A 19264-nucleotide genomic window follows, 5' to 3' on the forward strand; every position below is an offset into this window, starting at 1 on the left:
AAGCAGAACTCAATCCAGATGTATTCGCTCATTTTCTTGTTTCCATTTGCTCAGATTTGCTACTATTTTCTTTTTGCAGGGTGAAAAGCCTGGTCTCTTTTGTGAAGAAATATGCCTGGCCAGTTTTTAAATAGTGTTTATATTAACGACTACTTGTTTATGCCCATGAGATCTATAAGCTAGATGACTGCCCTTGCATCATAAAATTCAAGTCCCACAGTAAGGGCAAGAAAAATGCCAGAATAGCATGGGAGAGAAAAAAGTAAACATCACCAACCCCCCAGCAACGCCCCCCTCCCATATTCACTCTTTAATTACAGAACTGTACTTATGTACACAGTTAGGTAATTACATGTGTAGACGTATTGTCTCCTCTAGATCATAAGCTGGTGTCTGTTCCGTATTATGCACCCTGGCACTCTGAACGGTGCCGCTCTGCTTACCCAGGGGCGTATTGGTACAGTTTGCTGACAGACTGAGGTTGTTTACCTATGTTAAGCTAGTTTTATAAATATAGAGCCCATCAAATTTACGAGTTTTAAATGACAAAAATTAAAGGAAAGAATTGAAGGAAAGTGAGAGTGGTTTGCATTTTTCTAATTATATTTTCTACAGAAAGATCTGAGAGCCATTTTTAAGCATACTTTTGTTTTCATATGCATGTGGAAGGGTTAGATATATGTATAGTATATGTGGCATATATATGAAGCATTTATATATGTGAGTTATACGTACACACACACACACACACACACACCACATATACACATATACTATGACTTAACATGTGAATTAAGCTATTGTCAGTTCTTCCACAAGAAGAAAATCATGTATAACCAAAATTACCTTAGGAAATTGCATATGTCACTTGGGGCACCCTGCTTAAAAACTTAAAACTAAGGTTTAGCTTCTTTTGTTTCTATTTACATTCTTTCTGTGGCCTTCCTCTCTTTGGATATTGGAATCTAAAGTCTAGTTTGAAAGGGGGTTCATGTAATGGGGTAAAATTTTTTTTTCCTTTTTTTATAAACTGAGATTCATGAAAACTAAATGCTCTTAAATTGCAACTTCATGGATTAGTTTGCTCTCCGTTTCTACTCAGTGATCCTGACTAATAGAATTTCTTTATTCAAGACCCTCTGCTGAAGAACACCCTTGTATTAGTCAGGGTTCCCCAGAGGAACAGAGCCAATAGAAGATGTGGAGATGTATTGTAAGAACTTGGTTCCCATGATGATGGAGACTGAGAGGGTCACAGTCTGCTGTCTGCAAGCTGGAGGCCCGGGAGAGCCAGCGGTATAGGCCAACCCAAACCAGCGGCCTAAGAATGAGAGGGGAACGGGCATCGGTGTGGGTGCTGGTGTAAGTCTCAGGCTGAGTCTGAAGTCTGACAAGTAGGAGCACAGATGTTCTGGGCAGGAAAAGATGGGTGTCACAACTTAAGCCAAGAGAGCAAATTCACTGTCCCTCTGACTTTTTGTTCTATTCAGGCCCACCCTTATTGGTAAGGATGATCTACTTACTCAGTCTACTGATTCAAATGCTAATCTCTTCTGGAAACACAAGTACAGACACACCCAGAAATACTGTCTTAGCAGCTATCTGGGCATCCCTTAGTCCAGTCCAGTTAACACAAAATTAATCATTTCAGACCAGCCGGCGTGGTTGAGTGTCAACCTTGAACCAGGAGGTCACGGTTCTATTCCCAATCAGGGTACATGGTTGTAGATCTCCAGTGTGGGTCATGCATAAGGCAGCTGATCAATGATTCTCTCTCATCTTTGATGTTTCTATCTCCCTTCTCCTCTCCCTTCCTTTCTCTGAAATCAATAAAAACATATTTAAAAAATTAAACATTACAGTCCTCAAAACTAAAATCATTATTAAAAGTTCTTTCCAATTTTGCAGAGAGACTTTTTTGTTTTGCTGCATGACTTTCAGACATGCCCAAGGCTTGTATCATTTCCACAGGAACAGAGACGTGGGTATTTCAAAGGGCAGACTGTAGATAGGGCTGTGTCTATGCTATGGTGTCTCCATATTGACCTTCCTAGGAACAGGACTTAGGATCTCAGTTTCGCTGACATCATACATTAACCAAATGACTTTATATGTGCTCCGAGTCACAGTGGGAGCTCTCAGTGTAGGATGATGGGTGGCTCAGCTCGACCCATTTCTTGTTTCTGAAAAATAATTCTAAGCTCAAAATCTATAGCCACAAGCCAATTGGGTTATATTCATACAAGGGCAGACCAATTTCCTTCTATGTTATCATTTCTTTAGAAAGTCAAAAATAAGTTGCTATGCATCATCACCAATCACAGGCAAATTGGTGTGGCAATTTCAAAAGAACATATCTCTTAAGCAAGACCCATTGCCCACTTATTTTTCATAATTTAGTAATTTTTGATAATCTTTCATAATTTAGTAGGGCAGAAATTACCCAAAAGATTACCATCAAATTATATCACTGACTTTCTAGCAGAGGCAAATGGAAAATTTTAAATTTTTACTAGATACGGGGTTACAAATTGGGAAATTACTGAGGAACCAAGGGAAACTTATGTACCTGTTCCAAGCAGAGAGATTATAATAAAATAATTTTGACATTTAAAAAAAGAGAGAGGATCAGTTACATGGCTGAAGTTAAACACAGCAAGATTCTGCCTAGTTCTTACTCCCAAGGAGTCCCTTAGAACTCACTGCATATTTTATAATTGAGCTATTAAGATTATTTTGAATAGTGAGGTTACCTGTCATTGCAGTTTATTTTTAAAAAATCTATATTTATATCTAAATTAGATTAATGTGATATTATATTTTGTTTCTATGGACATATAGGTAAGAGTCAAGCTGAGAACAGCACGGACCTTTGTGCCTGGCCCAGTTTAATAGGGAAACACATGAGAAGGAGTTAGGCATCTCCAAGTCACAGACAGTAGCTAAATATATTACTGCTTCATTTCTAAGCAGAAATGAGTGGTCCTTTGCGTATACAATAACCTGTAAGATCAGAGGATGAAAAAAGAGTCCTCGCCCATGGAAAGAGCACTCAATGACTTGCCGAATAATAAAACTGCCCGCTGTGATAATCAATCCTGAGGGCCTTGCAGACACTCATTTTCTCTTAATTTCCAAATAAGTTTTTGGTGAGCACCTCCTGGGTGCTAAGTGCTACGGGAGATAAGTGATTCAGTGGAAAAATGACTCAAACGCTCATCCTGTCTGCAGTGTGCTCTCTCTAACGTCAACAGGAGGACCACTCACCTGCTCCAATCACTATGACCCAAGAAGAAAGTGTTAAGTGTACTTTGGTAGAAGTTGCAGAACAGTGGTCTTCCACTTGTGCTGCTGTGGGAGTATGAAGGGACGAGAGATCATATTTTGATGGAGTTAAAGCATTAAGTCATCTAGGTGGATCACCAAATTGACAGGGGTTAGATTAGTTTATGGGTAAATTGTTACCACCCTCTATTATTTTCAGTAGTGGTTTCTAGACATTTTTTATTGTACAGGCCAAGAGTAAATACCATTCTGAGTAGCAACTCCCAAGTATGTGTATTTATATTTTGTTTAATACATGTATTGCTGTATTAACACATTACATACATCTTGACATACACAAAATACATATCTATATATATAAAAGCCTAAGTGATCATCTGACCCTTTGACTGTTTGACTGTTCAACTAGTAGCTATGACGCACAATGACCACCAGGGGGCAGGCACTCAATGCACAGTCATGGAAACATGGAACGGACTGATGAATCTCAGAGGGAGGGGGAGGGAGAAGGGTGGGAAGATATTAACCAAAGATCTTATATGCATATTAGAGGCCCAGTGCATGGATTCGTGCATTGGTGGGGTCCCTCAGCCTGGCCTGCAGAGATCAGGCCAAAACCGGCAGTCTGACATCCCCCAAGGGGTCCCAAATTGCAAGAGAGTGCAGGCCAGGCTGAAGGACCCCACTGGTGCACGAATCTGTGCACTAGGCCTCTAATATATGTATATCCTCACCCAAGGATATATTTGATTTTAGAGAGAGAGGAAGAGAGAGAGAAACATCAATACATCAATGTGAGAGAGAAACACTGATCAGTTACCTCCTGTATGTGCCCCACCAGGGTATGTTCCCTGGGTATGTTCCCTGACTGAGAATCAAACCCACAACCTTTTGATGCATGGGATGATGCTCTAACCAACTGAGCCACCCAGACAGGGCCAAAAAATGCATATTTTTAAAGGGATGAGCTAAGTTTGAAGTAAATAATATTTGAAAATATTTATTAATTTTTTCAGAGCATAAAACTTTTTTCCGTGAGAATGCTAATTTTAATCAGCATACTGTGTTAGTATATGTTACATTATTTTTGAAAAACTGTAGTTCAGCATCTTGTGATGTAGAAATTTGAAGGTCTCCTTCTGAGTTCAGTTTGTTTTGCCATTGGTCTTAATGGCTGTTACCGTTGACAGAAGACATTCCACAGACACAATATAAACACTACAGGTGCACCTCAAGTGAAATTTAGGTGTATGGCAGCAGACGCGCCTCTATATTTCTGGCTGTCTTCTTGGTTTTCAGTTTGGTTGGAACAATTCCTTGTTGGATCCTATTCGATCGCCCTTGTTTGTACTGAGCGGTGTGACTAGAGGAACCTTGTTCTGGAAACACGAAGATCAGCTCTGCCTTTACCTTGTTCAATTTTGCTTGCCTTAGTGAGACCTTCAATCAGAAGGCTGTTCCTCCCCACCACCCTTGTAATATTTTTAAGTCATTTGTATATTTTGAGAGAGCTAGTTTACATAAAATTAGATACTATGATCTATACGTCCACATGTTCCCAGGCACTGGGAGAAGATGAGGTGTGGGCTGCCACAGTCAATCCTCCCCACCCCCGACCAGGTATAAATCCTCTGCTCCTCCTTAACAATGTCCCATATGGCCAGGGAGGCCTGACCATCGGACATCTCTACCGAGTGCTGGTGCTGCTGTCAGTCCATACAGTGAATATTTGTAATGCATATTTCCCTTATGTTTAACACAATCCATGTGTACATGTTCTAATATTTTCTTCTCACACTCTGGTGATTGCATTGAGAATCCCACGAGGTGCACATCACACCCGATTTGGAGACCTTCAAACTAGACGACTGGCTCTCCCTTCCCCTGGAGAGGCAGGGGACCGGGGAGGGACTGGACATCCCTGGATGGAGCCCTGAAGCCATGCTCTTTCTCTGGCAAATAAAACTCCAGGTGCCTACAAGGCCAGGTGACTATTATGTTGCAACTGCACCTTTTTGTTTTTCTTATGGATTTCTTGACAACAAATCAGATGTACTCTGTGCTATGCTCCAAGTCTTTCTGAGTCTTCTTAAACCTGTGTCAGTAGATTCATTAGATTGACGGAATAGAGCTAGCTCTCCTCCCTCCACAAACCAAAAAGTGCAACACAGAACAGGAGGCTCCTATTTGTTCATCATCAGCATTAGGAGCTTGATAAACACTTTTCATCCTAAATGCCAAATATCTGTGTTTGTAGATGTGTCAAAACAGATGTTCCGCATTGTTCTTTTCTTCCTTCTCAGACTCAGAATGAAACACTGCCCTCCTGAGGGTTTCCCTCATTCCGAGGACAGCCCCCAGGGCCCAGTCTCAGGGCCTTGATAATAATAGACCTAGTCCCTCCCCTGCTCTTTCACCGCCAGAGAGGGGCTGCCTTGCCCCCTAGACGCCAGCTGTGTCCTCAGCTCTCCATACGCCTTCAGGTAGAAGGTCTAGAATTTCTACTGGCCTGAGAAGGTTGGTGTGACCCGAAACCCCCAATTCAGCTCTGAGTTCAATTAGATTAGTGGTTTGGCATCTTCCAAATGGGCACAACACCTAAAGCCATGTTTATTAACCTTTTGGGGGGTCACCAACTTCTTTGAGGATATATGTAACATTTCATCAGGAAAAATGCTCCAACATAAATTACGTATAGAATTTCAAAGGGGGTTAGTTTATATCCCACCTGAAGTTCATCTTAAACTGGATTTTTTAGAAAAACTAAATTCATGTCCTTCAAACAAACTCATAGTGGAACTGATTGTTTCAGGTTTCTAATTTTTATTGCAGTTTTTTCCCCAATGGGTTAGCTTTGAACAGTTATACAATGTTTATGGTATGTCTATTTATACTTCCTTAAACAGCCAAGGACTGTTCATTATGGCATAATGTTTACCCTTAAAGACATAGTTATAAAGGCCCCTGCTTTATAATTTGGTTGTCGCTGAAGTCTGTGGCCTCTCTCCTCGTCTTCCTCACTAACAGAACCCTGATTTTGCTGGGGTGGCAATGAGCCAGCTGAAAATCTACATTTCCTGTTCTCCCTTGTGGACAGAAGTGGCAATGTGGCTAGATTATTGCCAACACTGATTTTAGGAATGTTCCTTGAAAGAGGCTGACTCCGCTGGGATGTGCTGTTTTGCCTCCCCGCTCCTCATCTATTCTTTCTTTTTCTTGCCCGGAATCCAGATGCAATGGGTAGAGCTCCAGTAGCCATATTACAGCCATGAGGCAACCTTGGGAGCAGAAGCCATGCTCTCTGCAGATGGCAGATCAGAGAGTGAGAGGGACACTGAGAAATGCTGTAACTTTGAAGCTTCTAACTAGCCCCAGGCCTTCCTCCTTTGGACCTCTCGTCTTCCTGTTACATGATCGAAAAAGAAACCCTGACCTTTGCCAAATAAATAAATAAGTAGGTGTGTGTGTGTACACACACACACACACACACACACACACACACACACACACACCACATTTCTTAATACAAACCTCTTCTGTATGTATTTTTTAAGTCTATGAATGTTAAATAGCAAATTCTTCCTCCTAAAAAAACTGATCATTTCAGCAAATTCAGCAGTCCTTTGTAAATAAGTTACCAAACAACCTATTTGTAAATTATTATCGAAAATATGTACTGGTGTTCAGCGTATAATAATACATTCTTGCAAAAATTCCCAGCTTAGAAGCATTAATATCCCTGCTGTCTCCTCCCACTTCCCTCTTCCCCAAAACCTACTTTCTAAGAATAAGCACTGGCATCAGTTTCCTGCTGAAACAAATTACTGCAAAGGTAGAGGCTTAAAAAAAAAAAACAACTCCACACATGTATTATCTGCAGTTCTGGGGGTTTGAATAACAGAATGGGCCTCACTGAGCAGATATCCAGGTGCCGCTGAGTTCCTTTCTGGAGGTTCCAAGGGAGAATGCATTTCCTTGACTCTCTTTTAGCTTCTGCCCACATGCCTGGCCTCCCTTCCAAAGCAAAGCCAGCAATGGATGGTTGAGTCTTTCTCACATCGCATGACCCTGACATTGACTCTCTGGCTTCCCTCTATCAAGTATGAGGGCACTTGGATCACCTGCATAATTCAGAATAATCTCCCTACCTCAAAATCCTTAATTTAATTTTTAAAAGTTCATTTTGCCATATATTCACAGGTTCTGGGAACTTTTCTATAGAAAAAAAAAAGAAAACCAAAAAAAAGGGGGGGGGGCAGGAAATAGAAGATTCTAGGCATCCCTTCTAAGGCTAACTGAAATGAAAAATGAAAGTGGGAATTTCAAGAGAAACACTCTCACCTGTTTACATTGTTGTCGATGAATGTGATATTTTTACAAAGCAGTCGATATTCAGTTGTGTTCAGTTTAGCTCTGTTGGAAACACTGGAATCTCTCTGCAGTGGCATTCATGGTTATTTTACTGTTTAGCACCCATCCCTCTTACCAACAGCATTTGAATTCCCTTTGCAGAATTACAACTTCCCAATGGACAAAGTATATTGGGGTTAAAACAGGTGCCCTGCCCACCTCTTAGCTAAGGTGGCCATGGGACCCAAGCCAGGCCCATTAAATGCTCCCTCTCCAACATCTACATTTTGATCAGTGTTATGCACTAAATATTTATGTCCCAACTTCTCAAATTCATATGTGGAAGCCCTACCCCTCAATGTGATGGTATTTGGAAGTTGGGCCTTTGGGAGGTGATTAAGTTTAGACTAGACCATGAGGTTGGGGTCCCCATGATGAGATTAGTGTAATTATAAAAAGAGAGAGGGGGATAGAGAGAGAGAGAGAGAGAGAGAGAGAGAGAGAGAGAGAGAGAGAGAGAGAATCCCTTTGTCCCAGGCCCACATACCAAGGAAAGCCCATGTGAGGGCATAGCGGGAAGGTGGCTGTCCACAAGCCAGGAAGAATGCCCTCACCAGGAACGGGATTCAGCAGCACCTTGACCTCAGATTTTCCAATCTCCGGAACTGTAAGAAATATATCTCTGTTGTTTAAACTACCCAATCCATGGCATTTTGTTATGGAAGCCTGAGTAGCCCAAGGCACAAAGTGACAATTCAACTGAAATGGCTGATGTTCATTGTAATATTGTAACAACTCTAAGAAGATTAAAAACAGGGGAGCATTCAATGAAATATAAAACAAAACCTATAAAACAATTGAAGCAAATGTCCAAAATTGAAAAGAAAAAAGAAAAAGTTAGGAACTGTCAATCCTGCAGTGTGAGATAAGAGCTCTCACTGAGATCTTGCTTTTCTCATTGGGGTAAAAAGGTCAGGGCAGTCCTAGGAATCACTTGGGTGTTTTGCGAACATTGAGAGAACCTCAGCAATATGCTCGCCACTGAATCTGAGAGGAGGTGCTCACCCACTTCTGTAATCTGTAGCCAGGACAGTGGTGGTTAACAAGTGGCTTTAGTCAATATCTGAGGGATTTTATAACTATCTGATAAAACAACAACAAAAGTAAATGTGGTACATCCCCCAGAGCTCTTGGTTGTAAATACCAGAAACTCAACTGGACTTGCCTTGAGCATGAAAGGGGGATAATGTGAGAGCTATTAGGGGACCTTGCCGAATAGAAGGAGAAGGGAGACCATCAAGCCCCAGAAGGCAGTGGAGGCCAGACGAAGGCAATGGGGACCTTGAACACTAGAGTCAAGGTCTTGACCTTTGTATCCCCAATCTCTGCCCCCTGGCTTCATCTTTCAGGCCAGCTTTCCCCCGTTACAAGGCTGTTTCACTAGAAAAAGAAGGGCTTTCTCTGCAGCCCTAGCTCCACTTGGAAACTCCTGGAGAAGGCCTCTCATTGGTTTAGCCTCTGGGAGCCATCATGAAGGACAGTACATAATACAGGAAGATGAGCTACAGTTCAGCCCCTACGGCAGCATCGGAAAAGTCAGGGCTCTATGAGGGATTCGCACTGGAACCACATGGTTGAAATGGAGACAGGACAGTTCCTTCCAAAAAGCAAGAAACTTACTATCAAAAGAAGTGATAAGCAGTACTAACTAGGTAGACAAAGACCACAGAGGTTCAACTCAGCCCTCATAGGGAGCAAATATGCCACGGAGTACATTTCGGTATTCAACAGGCCTGCTGGAGGGAAGGGTCTGGATACCATTTGGTTTCGGGAACTAACATCCCATCAAACGTGAAGACAAATGAAATGGGGTTTATTCAACAAATATTGATATCGTTTACAATGAGCAAAGATTGCTTATCTCGGTGTTTGGCTGCTCTGTGGCTTTCTCAAGACTCGGACATTTTCTTCCTTTGTGCATGTGGAGGCCCTTCTAAATTTGGCTTTGCAACATCACTTCTGGAGGAGAGAGCAGAGAACTGGACACTTGCCTCCAGTGTAGGTTTCTTTGCAAGCTGCATTGTAGAGGGAATACGGCATGCATTACCAGAGTTTAAATGTATGAGTCTGTAGAGCTACACTTTGAAAATGTTTAAAATGCAGGGAGGTGTGTGTGTGCATGCATATCTGTGAAAACTCTTAAAATGAAAGATAAAAGGGGGGGGGCTGAATAATCTAATATCTCAATAATTTATAAGGAAGAATGTATACTTATTAAATTTGACTTACAATATTTATCTCTTCTGCATCATGAAAATGTTGATTTCATTAATCCTAGTAGTTGGCCAATGATAGCAATTTCAAAATAATCCCTTGACAGTTGACAGCCCTGCCAACTATTTCTATAGTTATTAAAATACTCCTCTTCTTAGGGTATAAGTATATATGACCACATTTTTTTCAAAGTTTCATTTCCTCACTCTTTATAAACTAGTGAAAGTAATTTTTTCTATTCTTTACATTTTTACTATTACTATAAATACGTATTACTTAGGCCTATCCACTAAAAGTATATCATTTTTCTCAAGAAGATTAGTTTTGTGGTAAATAACAAATGAGTATAGGTAGATGCATGAATAGGTAAAACTTACCACCTTTGAGGTCCCCCAAAAGAAGACCCAGAGGTAAGGATGGACTGGGGTAGTTTATTTGGTGATCCCAGGAAGCCCAGGATGGAGTGAGCAAAGGGAGAGAAGAAAAGGAGAAAAGTCAAAGAGGTTGTGTTAATGAGCAGGTTACCACTTAGGGCCCCTGGGCTCATGCCCACTGGGGTCTCCTAAGAAGCCGCATAGAACATGCCCAGCATGAATCCACTGAAGGGTAGGGAAGCAGGAGCACTTCTCTTCTTATGCTTGGACTTCTTGGTTAAAGGTTGACCTTGAAGGCATTAATCCCAGCACTTGTGGGCTGAAAAGGGCCTGAGACAGCGAAGCAGAAAATAACTGCACTCCAGGTAGAAGGCTGTCAGTGTGCATAGAAATGTTTGCTGCAGCCCCAGGGGAGCTGAGAGGTGAACTGGGGACAGGAGCAGAGTATGGGAAGTGACTGCCATGTTCCCTCCTTGCTCTGACCAGATCCTCCCATGCCTACCTTGAGTTTCCTGTGCTACTGACAGTTCAAGATTGTGACTGGCTGCAATAATAAAGAAAAAAACAGATTGAAAATAACAATTAGTAAGACAAGCCACAGTCTTGACTACTGCAGCTGGTCCCAAGGCCATCATCTATACTCATCATCTCTCTCCTTTCCTACCTATTCCAGGTGTCCCCTACCCTTGGTCAGCACTTCCACTAGTCTAAGTGGCTTGCTCAGTAGGATGGCCAGATTGTCATCTCTGAGCAGTTGAGCCCTGATTACCTTGCCCGTGTTAGGCCCTGGTTATCACCAGACATAAAGCACTAAAGGTTATCCCAAGGAAGCCCCCAAATTTCAGACATCTTCCTTCCTGCCCCCATTATGAAGTAGTAACTCCAACTCTTCAAGATAGTCAGAATCAATTATCCCCACCAGTATAGTAGTTCCCATTTTTGCCTGCTGATCTATTAAGATGAAGATCTCAACATCATTTGGTGGTAGTCATTGGTTTAGATGCAGTGGAACCATTACTATATCCCTAGTGGAAATGTTCCTCTCTCTACACACACACATCCTAAGACCTAGGCCTTGATCAGGAAGAGCCTAAAGCTATAAGGATTAAAACCATAATTTCCACTAGTAGGTCCCTGGGAGTATGGTGCATGGGACCAATCCTACGTGTATCCTTTAATTACCATTCCTGCATGTTCTAGGCATTGGGGACATAGCACACCTAGTGACTATATGTAGTGATCCTTTGTTCTTATCCTTGAGAAGAATGACCCAGCTATGCAAGGTGCCATCCCTAAACTGATGCTGGATCTTTAGGAGGCTATTCAGATACTCTCTCAAGCCCCCCAAAAACCAACAGCTTCTAATAAATGGGTCACAGTAGTATTCTCAGGGGTGTTATTATTTTTACCTCAACAATCCAAAGTAACTCACCAAGTGCTGTGCCTCTTTCTTATTGATAATAAATGCAATGCATCCTTTTAGATGGGGTGTCCCCATTCTTTGGGCACCTACAACATTCCCTGATGTGGCAGGCTTCAGATTCTTTGTACAGTTTATCTCTCATCCTCCAGCACGACACATGTTACTCAAGCAACCAGCATATGTGCTCCTTCTTAAAAACCAAGTGCAGTTATCATGATCTCATTAATATTGCGGGCCAGTATGTCAAGATGATCAGGTCTCTGCAGACCAATGTTGTAACAGAAAGGAGGAGTGTTAACATAGCCTTAGGACCAGGCGGTGAATGATGAATAGAGTGCATTTGCTAGAACAATAGCCTTTGGCCCTTAGCAGGAGGCTATCACCAAAGTGGTTTGCATTCACAGGAGAGAGATAACTGTACATTCAGCATCATATTCTGAGCCTTGGCTTTCTTACAGCATGGTGGCATCAGGGTGGGTGGCCACCTTACATGGTGTCTCTAGCCTACAAGGGCAAATGTCCCCATGAACAGAGAAGCTGTATCACCTTTTATGACTGAACCTTGGATATCACAGAGCATCACTTCTGTTGGTCAAGCAGGTAAAGTCCAGCCCAGATTTAAGCGGAGGCAAATTAGACTCCCATCTCTTGGTGGGAGAACGGCAAGGTTTCATTGTAGAAGAGCCATTGAGATGAGGGATATCACTGCCACCATCTTCAGAAAAGAAAATCTGTCACTTTTCACAGCATAGATAACTCAGGCTATGCTGGGACTTATCCCTAGTTTTTGGAATTGAGGCAGCGAGGGGCGATGAGGACAGCCTTTGAGGCATCTGCTTCAGAGGAGAATGTTTTAGGGTCTCTGGGCATTTGGAAGCTGTTCTCTTCAACTAATAGGGTGAAGGAGACTTCTGCTAGCTTGGATGGTTTAGGGAAATCTAGGTGGTCAAGGTTCTCTACCTATATGCCCTTAGTCCAGTTCTCAGGGTCCATTTCCTACCTGCCAGGGCTTTGGCTTTTGCATAAGATGCCTGCCTCGCCTGTACCTTCAATCTACATTGCAGTTCTGTTACCCGCACAATAACTTTAGCATGATTTTTCAGAAGTGTGCCTCTGGCTTCAAGAAATGGAGATCTCCAAGGAGCTTCCTGGCTTTCATTTTCACATTCTAAATTGATGGTCAGATGATGTAAACCTACCATTCTCTTTCCTCAGTGCTTCTGGCCAGTGAACCAAAGCCAGACACCTCTTCAAGTCCTATGATATCACACCCCAATATCTGTCAGACATCGCACTGTTGCATAATCCAAGCTTCTCCTTTACCTCATCCCGGCACACCATAGGTGAACGTTTTGGCAATTGTGATCTACAAAGTGTCACGTTCTATCACCACCAACTTACCATCACCCATGCTGTCTCGGTTGCCTCCATATCATTGAGAATATATTTTCTATAGCTACTTTCACTACCAGTTGTCTTAGTTTGAGTTCCTCCAAAAGTAGAGCTTAAGACAAAGTCTTGGGTACAGGGGAATTTATTTTGGAGGCTATTCCAGGAAGCATAATCAAGAGAGTGTAGAAAATGAGAGCAGAAAAAGGAGAAAATCCAACTGATGAAAGGGTTTCTCCAGTGGGGACTTCTGAGGAACCTGCAGGATGCCTCATAATAGTCCCACCAAGCTATGGGAAAGTTGGCTATTCATCCACTGGTTCCCATTGTTCATGAGTGAGAGGTGTTAAATCCCCAGCAATTGCAGGAGACCTTCCTTATGGAAGGGCTGAGCGAGAGCTTGAGGTCCTGGAGGACATCCTCAGTCAGAGGAGCAGAATGACGCCAGTGCTTGAGTGGTAAGCAGCTGGCACACTGAGGCAACGTGCACTGCAGCTACAGAGGGAGTCAAGGGGACATGGGCCAGGGTAGCAAGAGTGTCTGCTCTCCCTACTTTGCAACATTTATGTGAGAAAATCAGAAAGAAGTCCCTGTTGAACATGGGGGATTGAACATATGCTTTCACCACACCTCTATCCTGATGCCTGTCTAAAAGAACTGAAAAGGAATTTTAAATTATTTTAATAAAACTTGAAGGATAAAGAGAACAGAAGAGGCAACAGCAGACAAGAGCTAGCAACAAAATGTTGGAAGACAGAGGGCAGATGGATGAGCGGTAACAGAGTTAACAGAACAGCAAGAAAGTTTGCTGTGGAAACAAAAGCAAGTGGGAACCCTGGAAAGGCTCAGAAGCAGGATGGATTGTTACCTCTGGAAAAAGAACTGGAATTAGATCCTCAGAATCCATCTCATGTTCTGTTGTGGGCATTACCCCAGCTGGCAAAAGGAAGTTTAATTTCTGGGAAAATGGAACCAGAACGTCTTCTGATTGGATGATAACAGGGTTGACAGAGGATGAGTAACTGAAAAAGGAGGCTCAGGTAAAGTCTATATACCACATACTGAATTGTGAGAACTTCCTCCTGCTTCCCTCACAGTGCCAGGGCACTGGCGGCTCGATTTATATTCCCCAGACAGGAGAGCTTGGAAGATTCACCTCTGATGAAACCAACTGATTGAAGAAAAGACTTACATACTGACATTTGGAAGTCCCCCGATGAAATGATTAGGTGCCTGACTGATTGTTCTACAGTAAATAGTAGCAATTGACAGGCATTGCAAATATACACAGAGCTTTCAATCAGCCTTTTTAAGTGCCTCATTCTTAAATATGAAGACAGTCCAATATCACCAGGGAAGTCTCTAACATAAACTATAAAGATTAAAACAAATAAATGATCAAAAGTAAGGTAACTTGGAGTAAACAAATACAATGCAGTCAAAATAAGAACATTTAAACAAACCTATTAATGACCTTAGAAATATAGGATGCAATATATTGCATTGATAAAATAAGAATGTGATGTTAAATAAAAAGGAACATTTAGAGAATAAAAATATTAAAAAGTTATTTGTTATCCAAAATTCAAATTGCACTAGGTACATATATTTTATCTGGAAATTTTAATATACTAGAGGCCCGGTGCATGAAATTTGTGCACTGGAGGGGGGGTGTTCCTCAGCCCAGCCTGCACCCTCTCCAATCTCGGACACCCCTCTCACAATCTGGGACTGCTGGCTCCTAACCACTCGCCTGCCTGGCTGCCTGATTGCCCCTAACCACTATGCCTGCCACCCTGATAGCCCCCTAACCGCTCCCCTGCCAACCTGATTGACACCTAACCACTCCCCTGCAGGCCTGGTCACCCCCAACTGCCCTCCCCTGCCAGCCCAATCACTCCCAACTGACCTCCTCTGCAGGTCTGGTCCCCCCCAACTGCCCTCTCCTGCAGGCCTGGTTGCCCCCAACTGCCCTCCCCTGCCAGCCATCTTGTGACAATATGGGGGCAGCATCTTGTGATGACATGGGGGCAGCCATCTTGTGATGACATGGGGGCAGCCATCTTGTGACATGAGGGTGTGAGGGTCAATTTGCATATTACCTCTTTATTATATAGGATGTATCAAGGAACCCCCAAATTATATCTCCAGCCCAGATCTTTCATCAAAACTCCAGAAATGTATAACTGTCTATGCTACATCTCCACTTCAGTGGCCAATAGGGATTTCAAACTCAACATGACCCAAGCTGTGCTCCTGATATTCTCCATCCCCAGACCTGCTCTACTCACTGCTTTCCCCAATCCTGGTTGATGGCAATGCCTCCCTTCCAGTTGATCAGGACAAACCCTTGGAACCATCATTTTCTTTTTTCTTTCTCTTGCATCTCACATCAATCAGTCAAGAGGGCCTGTTGCCTCAACCTTGAAAAGGCATCCAGATTTCAACCATTCTTCATCAGCTTCACTCCACTATCATCCTGGTGCAAGCCATCATCATTTCTTGCTTTCAATATCCTCTTAGCTCATTTCCATTCTTCCCCCCCCCCCGCCCTTACCCACTCTATAGACTATTCTCATTATAGAAACTAAAGGGATTCTTTTAAAATGCAAATCATATGTTCCTCTTCTGCTTTACTATCTCCAAAGCTCACTTTCATGCAGAATAAAATCAAACTCTTTAATGGCCTTCAAGGTCCTACATCGCCAAACCAGCATGATCCCTGTAGACCTTTTTTGACAGAAGTTTATATAAAATATGTTTCCCTGTAAAACTTGTTTCCTATTTTAAAAAACCCTAAATACCTAACTACTGGGTATCTATATATATAAAAGCCAAGTGACCAGAATGACTGAATGACTGGTCGCTATGACATGCACTACAGCCAGCCAACTGGCCAAATGGGGGAAGGGCTGGCCGGCCAACCTTTCTCGACCACTCTCCCTGGCAGCCTGCCTCCCACGTCCCCTCCCCCCAGCCAGCAGGCCCTGATCAACCCCGATTGGGGCAGGGCAGCCAGACCCCACCTGTGCACGAATCCATGCACCAGGCCTCTAGTTTATGAATAAACTATTTCAGCAAATGAAATATTATGAGGTAATGCTTCATAGCATGCCTGGCACATGGTAGATGCTTCATAACTATGTTTTAGACACTCCCCATTCTCTCTTCCTTAAAATGTACTACTACATTTTTCTCGTATGAGCTCTTGGCTCAGTCTACCTCAGCAAGTTTAAAGCTATTACTCCATTCATTCAACTTGTGAAGTAGAGAGTTAGCAACTGCTATTGCCCTCATTTTGTGGAAAGGGAAATGGAGTTACATGTAAGTCAAAGCGATTTGCCCTAACTTTTACTTGTCATTGTCACAGGTTTTCATTCCATCAACTCTTGGTACCTTAAAGCCAATATTTGGTTGCAGTTTCATGAGAGCCTTTAAGTGAAACTAGCTGTGAGAAATCAGCCTCACAAAAATTCTTGATATTTATTACTCTTCCCTAGACCCTTGAGTATTCTGCCTCTCAGTACTCGAGAAACGAGCAGTAAATTCTCAGGTCCATTTCATGCTGAGTGCAATGATTGAAGTCAACAATCATTAAAGGTGATGAAAGTGATAAATTCTGCTCCATATTTCAACTGTTTCTCATCCCTGCTTATGCTCATCAATCAGCAAATTAGAAGATAGTGCCTATATTGACATTGCTACTCATTCAAATAACTTATTTAACCATTCTTATAGACTTTTAATATAGCAAAAGAAAGATTTTAAAAATTCCACCAAATTTATAAAGGAGATAAGTGTAAATCTAATCCAACATGTTAGCAGCCTCACAAATTACATTTCTAAGAACTCTAAATGAAATCTATGAATATCAGCTCAATCAGTAGTTCCAAAATCTGGTTGCATCTGAATCATCTGGGTAGATTTAAAAAATGATAAAAATAATAAGAGAGCATTCACCCAATCCCCAAACATTCTAGATTCAGTTAGTGGCTCAGAAATTAGTATTTGAAAAACATCTCCCTACTGAATCAAGATGTAAACAGACTTTTAGGAAGAAAAGAGAGTCATTTTGGAATTTCTCACCGGTTGGCTAATGGACCCAAAGCAGACAAACCAATTTCATTGGAATGTCTTCATCCAGAATGTCAAACAGATAACTTAGCATATTCAATTTCCTTTACAAACTGCCAACCTGTGCCATGTAGGGGCAATGGGGCAACTTTTGTAAAGCATATGATAGAGGCTGTGGTAGACCCATCCCAACTCATGCTACCATCCCTCGGGTGTGCACTCTACCTGCAAGCTCATAAGTATCCTAGATTTTGCTTTTCTTCCCTACTTGCCATCCTCTCTCACCACTTCTCATATCCCCCACCCGCAACACTACCTTGCTCCAAAGCCTTCTCCCAAGGGGAAGTATGAAGGATGTGCATGTGAAGTAATAGCCTCAAGCAAACAAAGAGCTCATGTAGGCCTAGAGGACCCGATTTATTTTGATAGAGTCTTTTTAAATAATCACCTCACGTAAATTCATATTTTTCTTTGTTGTATTACTCCCTAATCCTTTCCCTCTACTTAATTTGTACATTGAATCATTACTGTCTCCTGATAGCTATTCTATATTTATCATTACTAAACTTATTTTATTGATCTCATCCTTTGCTTCAATTTGTCATGATTTTATGAATTTTAATTCAATTCTTTTTGCATTTGTGATCCCTCCAGCATCAAAGCATCTTTGCATATTTATTAATGTGGTCGCCAGTCTATCTTTTAAGCTGCTATTGTTATTATTATTATGTGATGTTAATGAGACTATTTAAAAATATTATGCCACTGCAGCACCTATTGGAAAACGTCTTACCTTGACAGTAAACCATTAATATTACCTTTTATGTTTAATTTTTTTAACAATTTGACATCCATTTCATAGCAGAGTTGCTTGATTTACATGTTTCTAGTTTTCCTCTAAGTCTTATATAAAGGCAAATGTTTTTCTAACACAGTGAAATAATACCATGCAATGCTCACTTTAATACTATTTCCTTTACAAAAGAGCTTCTTAGTCCATTCAATAAATAAATTCTCAACTTTCCTTCACCTCCATTAGCTAAGGTAAAAAACAAAATTCAAGGCAATGTTAAAATAATAGAAAGCCTTTGACACAAAACTACAAATCCTAGACATGTATAGGGAATGCTGATGCTATATCCTAAATTCATTCCACAGAACCTAAGTTCTAGTCAATACAGGATTTCCAAATTTCCCCGAAGAGCTGCTTATCATGGGTACTTACTGTACATAAAACCAGTGGGTTAAGGTAAATTAGTGGATTCAGATACAGAAATCCCAGAGCTTTCTGGCAATTTCAGTCAAAATATTATAAATCTACATGAAGATGATAAATCTCAGTTGTATCATCCTGTACTTGTTTGTACTTTCTAGTCACAAATTTCAGCTCTTTCTAGAATCATTACATTTCAGAGCACTTGAGAAACAATAAGCCAGGTTATTACCTATTTCTATATTAATAAACAGCAGAGCGAGGAGTGTTTATACCTCCTGGACTTTTAAGCTGAGGGGTCCTTCCGCTCCTGTCTCCCACACTGTCACCCAGTTCTTTCTGCATTAATCTGTCTCCCCAAAAACCTCGAACTTGTTTCCAAATTAGGCTTTCAATGTGATGACCAGTGTTCAGTCTATCTTTTTTTTTAAAATATATTTTTATTTATTTTAGAGAGGAAAGGAGAGGGAGAGAGAGAGAGATAGAAACATCAATGATGATGATGTTAAAAATCATTGATCGGCTGCCTTCTGCACACCCTACTCTGGGGATCAAGCCTGCAACCTGGGCATGTGCCTTGACCGGAATTGAACCGTGACCTCCTGGTTATAGGTCAACACTCAACCACTGAGTCACACTGGCTGGGCCAGTCTATCGTCATTGCCACTTGCCCAGTTTAGACCTTTTAATGCCCAATGGCTTAAAATTTACACTTTAGAATTTCTCTCAAACTGGGCTTGTTAGCTACTCCTGGCAATTGCATTTCTGAGTCCAGCCCCTCAGGCATTTCATCTGAGCAGGACCTTGGGTCTGGCACCCGGCTGTGTTTACTCTAGATCCTTCTGGAAAATACAGATGGTGTCCACGCAACCACAGCCTAAT

Source organism: Plecotus auritus, assembly GCF_963455305.1.
Source record: "Plecotus auritus genome assembly, chromosome: 6".
NCBI classification, from domain to species: domain Eukaryota; kingdom Metazoa; phylum Chordata; class Mammalia; order Chiroptera; family Vespertilionidae; genus Plecotus; species Plecotus auritus.